The sequence below is a fragment of the Eptatretus burgeri genome, chromosome 1 (assembly GCF_056783735.1).
Source record: "Eptatretus burgeri isolate ZD-2024b chromosome 1, Ebu_testis_v1, whole genome shotgun sequence".
NCBI lineage: Eukaryota > Metazoa > Chordata > Myxini > Myxiniformes > Myxinidae > Eptatretus > Eptatretus burgeri.
In genome coordinates, this window is record NC_140961.1 from 60,598,875 (window position 1) to 60,611,202 (window position 12,328).

The window sequence follows — 12,328 nt, forward strand, 5'->3', positions numbered from 1 at the left end:
AGAGAGAGAGAGAGAGAGAGAGAGAGAGAGCCGGGTGGGGTGGGCTCATCTATTTTTGGTGGGATGAATATATGATCGGCAACATTCAGCAAAGTTTAGATTAATAATTTAAATATGAAAATTAAACAAACACAAATATATACCCACACACGATAAACAAGGTCAAACAACTGCAGAAATACAAAGATAACTCTTAACATTGTGTTGTACATTGTACATGTATAAACAGGGAGGTGAGAGTTCAAGTCTCACTCTCGCCTCCCTGAAATTAAAATGTGGCTGAAATAAGCAGCATGTGGACTTGTCTAGTTCATTCCTTCTTTGTCATGGTTCTAAATGTCTGTGACTGTTAAATCACAACCAGCTCTCTGAATTTCTTTATCATATGGCTCTTAGTTGTCATCTTCACATAATTTGTTCATTATCAACATGGAAAAGACCATTCCCATCTCTCATACATAGAGAACATTATGGAATACACGGTTCAATGCATTCGTGCCATACGGCGGCTCTGCACGTGCACTGCATTGAATGGACTCAAAATGGCGTCAAATCGTTAGTTTTCGCTACTCTCTCTATAAAGGGACTCGAGGATGTCGGAGAGATCAAGCTGCAGTGCATCGTTTGGGAATGTCAAGATCTCTGACCTTGATTTCGCAGATGATGCAGTCATCCTTGTGGAGACTCTTGATATCCTTTTGGGGGCCCTCGACCTTGCGCCCATGTTGACCTTTTGGTCGATGTTGGTCTCAAATATAATTGGCTCGTTGAATTCAGTGAACTGAAAGATAAATCATTTTCAAATTTCAAGTCAATCGGATGAAAATTGAGGATTTTAGAAATCTCACCTCGTTGTTGAACTTTGGCCAATGTTGACCTTTTGACATTTTGACCTGAATAACCAATAGGCTTATTGCTTATGGCAAACTCCACCATGTCGTCAAGTTTCGTGATTATCGGTTTAAATTTGCGACCTGTTGGTGAATGACAGACAAACAAACAAACAAACAGAAAGACAGAATAACAAGAAGAATACGTAGTGCAGAGCACGATACTTGCAAAATCCATAAAACAAATTTGACCTCAAAAATAATTGGTGGTTGAACTCAATGACCAAATATGCAACTGCTCTTCAAATTTCAAGTCAGTTAGATGAAAATTGAGGATTTTAGAAATGCGACCTTAGTTGTTGACCTTTGGCCTATGTTGTGCTTTTGGCCTATGTTGACCTCAAAAAATAATTGGCTCCTTGAATTCAGTGACCTAAAATATAAATTCTCTTCAAATTTCAAGTCAATCAGAAATTTGTCTCTGTCTCTCTCTTTGTCTCTGTCTCTCTCTTTCTCCCCCCCCCCCTCCAATTTATTAACCCTTCAGCGAAGAGAAGGGTTGTATTTAGTTATTTGGATAAATGTGCCGAATATGAAGGAAATGCATCTAGTCATTTTTGAATAAAGGCTCTGGATGGATGCACAGATTGACAGACTGACTGACAGACGGTACTCAAAATATTTGCCCGCAAATGGGCTGATGCCTGATTTCGGGTGAAAAACAATGCAACCCAATCATATACCTTCTGAGATACAAAGCAGGCAAGCACGGATCAATGACTATCGGATTTGCCGTGCACCTAAAAATCTGAACAGAGCAAGAAATCCAATCTGTACAAGAGCATGAAGAAAACAAAGCAGAAAAGGAATCCTGAAGTCACCTGGCAGAAAATTTCAGGAACAAGTGCAAATAGTGAATGACTTGCTGAAAAACAGTAAAAAATACAACTTCGGAAAATTACAAAAAAATAATATACATCAACCATGTCCTCATTTTAATATAAAACAATAAAATGTCCTCCTTTGCACCTCTGATCACCTCTGACCAAATTTTGTGGAAGTCAATATCTCTCTGGCTCTTGGGAGAAAGAAACCTCAATGCCACATAATATAACTGTTTGCACAGACAAACCTGCAGGAACTGCAATGCCCTCTCACAAAAGGTCTGGGCTGATTGAGGTGCCATCTCTTCACTCACTGATATCCATTCCACCTGGGAATATTTTCACAAAAGGTTGGTTGGTTTCTCTCTCTCTCTCTCTCTCTCTCTCTCTCTCTCTCTCTCTCTCTCTCTCTCTCTCTCTCTCTCTCTCTCTCTCTCTCTCTCTCTCTCTCTCTCTCTCTCTCTCTCTCTCTCTCTCTCTCTCTCTCTCTCTCTCTCTCTCTCTCTCTCTCTCTCTCTCTCTCTCTCTCTCTCTCTCTCTCTCTCTCTCTCTCTCTCTCTCTCTCTCTCTCTCTCTCTCTCTCTCTCTCTCTCTCTCTCTCTCTCTCTCTCTCTCTCTCTCTCTCTCTCTCTCTCTCTCTCTCTCTCTCTCTCTCTCTCTCTCTCTCTCTCTCTCTCTCTCTCTCTCTCTCTCTCTCTCTCTCTCTCTCTCTCTCTCTCTCTCTCTCTCTCTCTCTCTCTCTCTCTCTCTCTCTCTCTCTCTCTCTCTCTCTCTCTCTCTCTCTCTCTCTCTCTCTCTCTCTCTCTCTCTCTCTCTCTCTCTCTCTCTCTCTCTCTCTCTCTCTCTCTCTCTCTCTCTCTCTCTCTCTCTCTCTCTCTCTCTCTCTCTCTCTCTCTCTCTCTCTCTCTCTCTCTCTCTCTCTCTCTCTCTCTCTCTCTCTCTCTCTCTCTCTCTCTCTCTCTCTCTCTCTCTCTCTCTCTCTCTCTCTCTCTCTCTCTCTCTCTCTCTCTCTCTCTCTCTCTCTCTCTCTCTCTCTCTCTATTGTGTCCTTGTTTGTACCATTCCATCTGTAGCTACACTAGTCATCCTCTCGATTCTGGAACACTTGGAATCCTGCGGCGAGGCAGTTCTGGTCATTCGGATTGCTTTCTCAACATGAAATCTAAAACCCAACTGAGGGTATCTTTAGTTACTCAGTAAGACTCTCAATGTGTGTGTCTATCCTTAAGCAAGCCAGAATTTATCATGTTGCCAATTTCAAAGCTTATCTCTCCAATCAGTCATTCTCATTATCACCTTGTCATGTCTGTCACTGTTAAACAACACCCCATTCAATTTAAACGACAGTGACACAGATTGTGCTTAAGATAGGTAGAATGTCTCTGCTTGGTGTTAAAATCCAAATCATGTTTATACAAGGAAATACAAGAAAACCAGACGCAGGTGGAGGCAATTCAGCCCATCATGTCTGCGTGAACACCATACTAATTTATCAACACAAGATCCAAAGAAGAAAATTCAAAAGTTTTTTTTTTAAGTTAATCTACTTATTTTAATTTCTTTTCTTTTTTTGTATACATTGTCAAAGCTTGTGTAAGAGCGAACACACAATGCACAGCAAGGGTGTTTTTTTTTGTTTTTTTTTTTCTCCCTTCAGGGGATGGGGCATGGGTTGGTTAAAAACACATCCACTCAACACCCCTTGACAAGAACCCCACCAACAGCACTCTGTCCACTTGCACACAATAACCCATCAATGTTCAAACTACCTAAAAGTCCTGTCAACATCCCCATACCCCTCTATCTCCATAACTTCCAGGTACTTATCTGATTCTAATTTAAACTTATTTACTTTTTCTGCTGCCACTACCTTTCCAGGGAGACCATTCCGTGCATTAACTACTCTGTGAGTAAAAGTCCCCTGCTCTACCGTCTTAACCCTCTTCTTCTTTATTCTCAGGCTATGGCCCCTGGTCCTATGACTGTCTACTCGGTTGAATAATTCATCTGTACTTATTTTATCTATACCTTTCATTATCTTAAACATCTCAATCATATCTCCTCGTAACCACCTACTTTCTAGTGAACAAAGTCCTGTCTCCTTTAGCCGCTCCTCATAGCTGAGTCATAACTTCAGCCACTCCTGGAATCTATCTAGTCGCCCTGTGCTGAACCCCCCCCTATGGCATCAATGTCCTTTCTGAGTTGTGGTGACCAAAACTGCACACAATATTCTAGATGTGGCCCTCACTAAATTCCTGTACAATGTTAGCACCACCTCTTTTAATTTATAAATGATCCCCCTCCAAATACAACCTAAAACCCTTTTTGCTTTACCTGTAGCTGCCTGGCACTGTGCTGCCTGTTTACCTCCCATATCTATTACCACCCCCAGATCCTTCTCCTGTGTGACACGCTCCAAAATTACCCGTTGCATCCTGTAATATCTATTTTCATTATTGTTTCTCATCCCCAACACCTTACACTTGCTCAGGTTAAATTCCAACTGACAATCTTTTGCTCAATCTATGCAAATATCAATACTTTCCTAAATCTGATTACCACTTCCTCTGCTATCCACCTCACCTCCAATCTTTGTGTCATCTGCAAATTTGGAAAGCTTACTCTTTACCCCACTATCCAAATAATTGATGTAAATTATGGATAGTAATGGTCCGAGTACTGATCCATGAGGTAACCCGCTACTTACATCCTCCCAGCAAGACATCCTCCCACTCACAGCCACTCTTTGCTTCCTACCACTAAGCCAATTTGCAATTCAATTAGATACCTGACCAGCCACTCCACAAGCCCTCACGTTGGCTAACAACCTCCGATGTGGTACCTTATCAAATGCCTTCTTAAAGTTGAGGCATACAATGTCCACTGCCTTTCCCTCATCCACCCAATCAGGCACTGCTTCATAGAACTCTAAAATATTTGTAAGACAGGAACTAACTTTGGTAAACCTATGCTGACTACCTTTAATTATTTTGTATATATTTAAATGGTTCCTCACCTGGTCCTTAATTAACGTCTCCAACAACTTTCCAACAAGTGAAGTCAAACGAACACGTCTATAGTTTCCCAATTATTCTCTGGATCCTTTCTTAATTAACGGTGTCACATTTGCTACTCTCCAATCCTCCACTACCTGTCCTGACTCCAGGGAACGATTGAAAATATCCGTTAACATCTCGCTTACCTGCTCATCCACCTCCCTCAATACTCTCGGGTGCATATTATCTGGACCCGGAGCCTCATCTACTCTTAGATTTCCTCGCTGTTCCTTTACTTCCTCCACTCTAACCTGGATCTGTAAAAGCCCATCCTCACCTCTTGATAGATACTCTGAACTACTGACAATGCTCCTAACTGTTCTTGTGTAAAAGTTGAAGAAAAATACCTGTTTAATAAGTCTGCCATCTCACTTTTATTGCGGTTTGAATTTGGAATTGTAATTTGTGGACATCCTGTATAAGAATGAAAACAACCCGAATCGAATCATATCATTTAAAATACTCAAAAGTACCGATAAATATCACAGTAAGAATTCGAAGAGCGAATTGGAAAGCAAATAGGCCTATCAGTTGATTTGGGGTGAGGGCAAATGGTAGACAAGAGGAATTGACAATGTGTACAGATGAGGATTGAAGGAATTGGTCAGTTGGGTAAAGCTCATGACGCCACCCAGCCAATTGAGTCAGATGAGAGCAGGACCTTGCGTCTCGGATAAAGATCGCTACAGATCCGTCACTCTGTGTGTGAATCCATGAGAGTGGAATGGAAGCTAAACATTGTGTTTTTGAAATTGTTCACACTTTCCAACCAATACGGGTTATGACGATACTAAAACGGATCCACGGGTTTAAAGAAAGACAAGTCTTGAGACGGCGATGGTTCACGAGCAATGTACACGGTTCACCTTTTTTATTTTTTGACCTTCGAGGGGACACCACGGGCAAACTGGCGGGAATCGGGAAAAACGTAAATGATGAAAGTTGTAGTACTCAAAGAGCACTACTAGCATACCAACTTTCATTCAAAACAGTTGAAAACCCTCGGAGCTCGATGCCCAATTTATTGATTTTTTTTGACATTTTCTAAGTTCGTGACCTGGTGACCTTGACCTTGGGCCGAAAATGAAAAAAAAAAATCGAGCTCCGTGGGGCTATGCAGGTGCCATTGGGCTAACCAAATACCGAAACCCCTGCCAGATTCACAAACCCCCTTGGAGAAGATGTAACTTGAAACCGGCTACCCCCTAAAAACACATGTTTTTGGGCATGGCTATGCCCAAAATGGGCGCAGCATGCCCATTCTCAGGAAAACACAACTAGATCATGATATGAACCTCCCACCTAAATTTTATCATGATTGGATCAAAACCCACGGAGCTATGCCCAGGACAGACAGACAGACATACAGTCAGACAGACACACACACCCATAACGAATATAGTGGTCACTTACTGACTCATGAACCAAAAACGGGTCAAACTCGCAAAACTATAACATCTCTTCCACACCATCTGCAATGATCACATGATGCCAGGATTGGTCTGCAAACCAACTCACCCTCCCACCAGCCGAAGTCATGTGGCAATTCTCAATCTTCTTCTTCACTTTAACATATTCCGTGACCAAGGCGAGTGGATTCTTGCCGAAACGTTTGCTTTACCGACTAGTAAGTCCAGTTTTTTCCCCCATTTTAAACTATTACTGTTGCATTATTATTATTATTATTATTATTATTATTATTATTATTACAAAAAGGATATCACTGTATTAAGAAACCTCGGCTAATTCATTACTCCCGTGGTAAAATAATTAACTCTCCCAGGGGGGAAAAAAACAGGGCTGGAAGTCCATAACGTTGCATCGATCGCTTGTGAAAAAAATAACTGGAAGCGGCCTGAAGGCGAGGCCTAAAGAATGAAGCCGAAGGCCTATGCGTACTGTGTCGTTGGAAGGCACGTGGCGCCTATCCTTTCGATATTTGATGATCATTTTAACAATCTCTTTGTTTGTGTTTCACACTGAATGTAAAACGCAATGGTAGGGCATGCATGACGATTGTGAATGACAGGTTCGGCAATGTGTTCAGCCTAAACTGCAAGAAAATACAAATGGCTGATGTTGGAGTCACAGCCTTCCTTCCTTCCTATGCCATCATGACGTCTCAGACATAATGACGTAGCATGACAGACAGACAGAGAACTGTCACTATTTTAATATATTGATGATCTGAAGCCCAATATCTTAAATAAGAGGTTAGAATTATTTACCTGGATATATCTCTGGCATTCGACACAATTTGGTATCCTGCCCGACTTGGGCAACATTTCTATCAAAGGAATCCTTTGCTTTCCTCTCCCAGTATATACTGGAGTCTAAGTCCATTGCAGTGAACTTGATCCAGTCTTTTTCCTCATATTCAGAAAGTTTTTTTTTCCTTTTGTTCTCTGGACTTTATGACCCACATTGTGTGCTGCTGTCCTGATAATTTCACTATGAAGGTGAGGCAGTGAGATGTCCATTTGGGTGTCAGTCCAGTTTATGAAGATGTCCTTTGGACACAATCCTAACCAGCATTACCACAACAAATACAACACAGTGCTTCATGATCACGAGATTGACATAACAGAAAATCCAACTTAGGAGGAGCACATTCCCATCATAACTTGTTTTATACTTGTGATGTCACCAGGACAGATACTGCCAAAATGGCAAAAATGTGATTGGGTTACCCTTGACATTCGCTTTATCACACAAATCCTGGAAGACATGGCAATACAAATGTGCAAATACTGTTGGGATGATATGAAAGAAATATTGGTTTTTCAATTTCAAGGGCTTCATGCATTTTTGTTGACAAATTTCTGATCATGCTGGTCTGTAAAATACATTCTGCTTGGGCAATGAAAATTGTATTTCAGGAAACATTTTAAGACAGCTTTAAATGCTGCAAAACCAAGAATGGAAAGTGAATATGCCATTGAGAATACCAAAAACGATAAATAAATTGAAAATAATTTAAAACTCGAAGGCCACTCGGTGGAGCGCATACCCCTACCATGCAATGCCTGATCCACGAGAACATATCGGGCCCATTACATTTTTGAAATATCATGCTATACAGTACTATATCGTTTTTGGCCCTCTCTCTCTCAATGGTGAAGAATCACTTTAAAAATCAAATAATTCTCGTATCCAGATCCGGATTCGAATCTTCACCAAAATCCAATCAATTAGTACTTGCCCACACCCAAACTGTCCACCAAGTTTCATCCGAATCCATCCACAACTTTTTGAGATATCGTGCTACATCTCGTTTTTGGCCCGATCTCTCAATGGTGAAGAATCACTTTAAAAATTCTAGTTGTCGGATCCGGATTCGGATCTTCGCCAAAATTGAACCAATTCGGCGTCACACGCAACCTGTCGACAAAATTTCATCTGGATCCGTCCACAACTTTTTGAGATATCCTGTACACAAAACAAACAAACAAACAAACAGACAAACAAGAAGTCGTCGTGCAGAGCACAATACTTGCAAAATCTATTAAACAAATTTGACCTCAAAAATAATTGGTGGTTGAATTCAACGACCAAATATGCAACTCGTCTTCAAATTTCAAGTGAATCGGATGAAAATTGAGGATTTAAAAAAAAATAAAAATAAAAAAAAAAAACTTTAAAAAAAACAATAGGCTTCTTCCTTATGTCAAACTTTACCATGTGGTGAAGTTTCGTGAAGATAGTTTTTAAATTGTGACCTGTAGGCAATTGACAAACAGACAAACAGACAGAATAACAAAATCGACTGAACAATATATTTGAAAAATCTTCGATTTTGCATCTCACAAACGGACAGAATGGGGTGAAAACATAACCTCCTTCACCTTCGGTGGCACACGTAAAGAAACCATTTGCTGCATTCTGGTCATGCAGATTGGATTCCAAGCCATAATGTCCTGCCCATTCCAAGAGGTGCAATGCAGATGTACAACTCGTTTGAAGACACCATTATTTCCAACATTTTCCATTACCCTGGTACTATAATGACCAAATGAATAATTTTATTCATCATTTATCTTCAAAAATTCTTGCCTTGAGCATATTTCTGACCAAAGGCACATAATGCAGGTGTACTCTGTGCCCACTAGCGAGACCTCCGTATTCCTTACAAAACTCCATCACGATAGCTCTACGTAAAAGCCGATGCAACTCACCATCCATCGCACTGTGATGCCCAGTGCCCCCGAGGTACGTCTTTTAGTGGTTTTCAACGTGCTGCCTGCAGACGGCTTACACTCCACCAAGGAATTTGTTGTGGTCTGTGCGAGCTGCAGGTGAATAAACACAAAGGCAGCAGCAAGTTGTATTACTGCCTCAATAGTCTCGTGAAAAACCAAACATATTTCAGTCAGTTGGCCAAAGGCGAAAGTTAAAATGCATTGGTTGAGGTTCGAAAAAGAGAAAACGGCCACAAAGACTGGAGAAATTGTAAGCAAGCGGATATAACAGCACGAGTGAAGGAAAGCTATTTTGAAGTATGAGGGATGAAGGAAAAGAGGTACAGAAATGAAAAGATGAGTTTGCATTGTTGAGGGAGAAAGGAAATGTTTATTTGCTCCACCACCGAAGGTGGATGGAGGTTATGTTTCCACCCCTGTCTGTGCAGGACATCTCAAAATATTATGGACGGTTTCGGAGGAAATTTGTGGGAAGTACTGTGGCAAGGACGAAGTGATTCGATTTTGGTGAAGATCCATATCCGGATCCAGATACGATAATAATAAAAAAAATTTTTAGGTACTCATCACGATTGAAAGATGGGGCGAGAAACGATATATAGCACAATTGTCGATTGATTACATAAGGACATCAACTTACAAAGTTGTCGATTGATTATGACAAACTTGGTGGATGAGTTGGATAGGTGACAAGAACAAGCCAATTCGATTTTGGTTCAGGTCCGGATGCAGATCTGTCCTATCGGTGGGATACAAAACAAACCGTTCAGTCTGGCAGAGGAATGCGCTCCACTGAGTGCCATTCAAGATATTTAGTGCAATTCTTTATATTGCTGTGTGCACAACATATAACTTCGAGGCATTTTTCAAACAAACTATCCAGACGAATTTGAAAACAAAATAGAGAGTTGCTCACTCTCTGAAACCTTATTTTTATATTTTTGCACGTCTTGTTTTTTGCATTATTTTGGGTATATATTTTAAATACAATGGACCATAAGTAGACTGCTTTCGGGTAGGTTGTACAATATTGTTTCAGGTACATGCTGCTCCCCCCCAGGTTAGCCAGTCCATTTGGGTCGAGAACCTCATGCTCTCATACAGATACCACTGCCATGTAACCCAGCCTGGAGGAGGCTGTAGTGAGCGACGCAATCTACTCGAATGCTTAGTAAGTGATTATACTTCTTTCAGGGAGATTATTGAAACTACTCTGTGATTGTGACTCTCATATTATCTGTGTATAACATTTGATTTTGGTAAATTTTCACACAAATGTGTGTTATTAGTCCCCGTTGGACTTTGTCCGAAACAGGGGCTTATGGATTTGGGCTCAATTGTCATGTCCGTGCATGCGTACGTCCGCACCCATATCTCGGAGATGTACTGACCGATTTTATTCAGACTTGGCATAAAGACAACACATGATGGTGTACATATGCACATTATTTTGTTTTGCATTGTGATCAAATATGGCTGAATGATGGCCATTTTAGTTGCAAAAAAACAAAAACAAACAGTATTGAACACGTCCTCAACAGTTTCCTGGACATGCATTTACCGATCTTGTTCAAACTAGGCACACAGATAACGAATGATGGATTACATATGCACTTCAGATTTTTTCGACATCAGATCCAAGATGGCAGAATGGTGGCCATTTTTGTTGTAAAAAAAAAAAAAAAAACAGTGTCAAACACGTCCTCAACCATATTTCGGACAAGCATTTACCGATGTTGTTCAAACTTGGCAAACATATAAAGAATGATTCCTTATATAAGCACGACATTTTGTTTCGAGATAAGATCCAAAATGGCCGACTGGAGGCCATTTTAGTTGAAAAAAGTCCAGTGTCAAACACATCCTCAACCTTATTTCAGATATGCATTTACCATTGTTGTTCAAACTTGGCATACATATAAAGAATGAAGACTTACATCGGCATGTTTCTTTTTTGTCGATGGCCATTTCCGTTCGAAAAAAAAAAAACCTCGGTGTTGAACACATCCTCAACCATATTTCGGACATGCATTTATCGATGTTGTTCAATCTTGATCCGAATATAGTGAATGATGGCTTACATAAGCACGTCATTTTGTTTAGAGATAAGATCCAAGATGACCGACTGTTCGCCATTTCAGTTGTAAAATCGCAATGTTGAACAGGTCCTCAATGATTTTTCAGACATGCATGTACCAGTGTTGTTTAAACTTGGTACACAGATAATGAATTAGGGCTTACATAAGGACATCATTTTTTTCACAATCAGATCCAAGTTGGCCACCTGGCGGCCGTTTTAGTTGTAAAAAACCGATGTTGAACACATCCTCAACAATTTATCGGACATGTATTTACTGATGTTGTTCAAACATGGCACACAGATAATGAATGATGGCTTATATAGTGTTACGTTTGTGGGGGAAGATGGAGGTATCCCATAGTGAAGATATGAGTGTAGAGTATAGCATGGTCCGTGGACTGGTAGGAGACATCTCAACTAAGTGGGGAAAACTGTGAGCTTAAGATTGTTTGCGTGTCACCACATGAGGGGGGGGGTGTTGTGTTAATTATGTAGGGTCTAACACTAGTTCTCCCAGTATGTGATTGCCCCGTGACCTTTTCCTACGTTTTTACATTTACAGGGCCAGCCATAAAAATGAACGACATTTTTACAACAACAACAACAACAACAACAACCAACCCAGCTGCCAACAGAGTCCAAAAATGTCTGAACAGGCTAAACCCTGCCTCCCAGGAATCGTAACCAGCAGGCCACACCCCCAAGGCTCAGGATTGGTCAGGGTGATGTCAGAGAGAGAGAGAGCAGGTTCGAGTGAAAGACAGCAGTTGGAACAGAAGCATCTCTCTTGGGTTCTCTTTGGCATGGACAAGAAAGCTGCGTGACTCTCGTTGTTTGTGCCTGTGCAAATTTGCTCGCATGCTGGAAGAAGATGCCAGCCTTTATCTGTTTGGCTGGGTTGTGAAGTTTGTGCACTTTGGCAGGAAAGGAAGAGATGAATAGTGCATCTCTCAGTTCTAACTCGACAGCCTCCATTGTTGTATGATCAAAGAGGAAGGCGGTGCCATATTCTTGTGTGTGGATCTGAAACTGACAGGGACTGGTGTTGGCAATTTAGATCATGAAAAGGAACTGTAATGGTGGTCTGTGGGCTTTTGGCATTGAGGACCACCCACACTAATTATCTCACGTACATGGCCGCGGAGAGCGACTTCATGCTATTCTTTGTGTTTCCCATGTGGAAAGCGACTTTGCGCCATTTTGTGCACTTCCCACTTGGTGACTTGGTGGTTCGACAATCATTAGGCTGCAAAAGGTCATCTCTGGATGCAAAGCT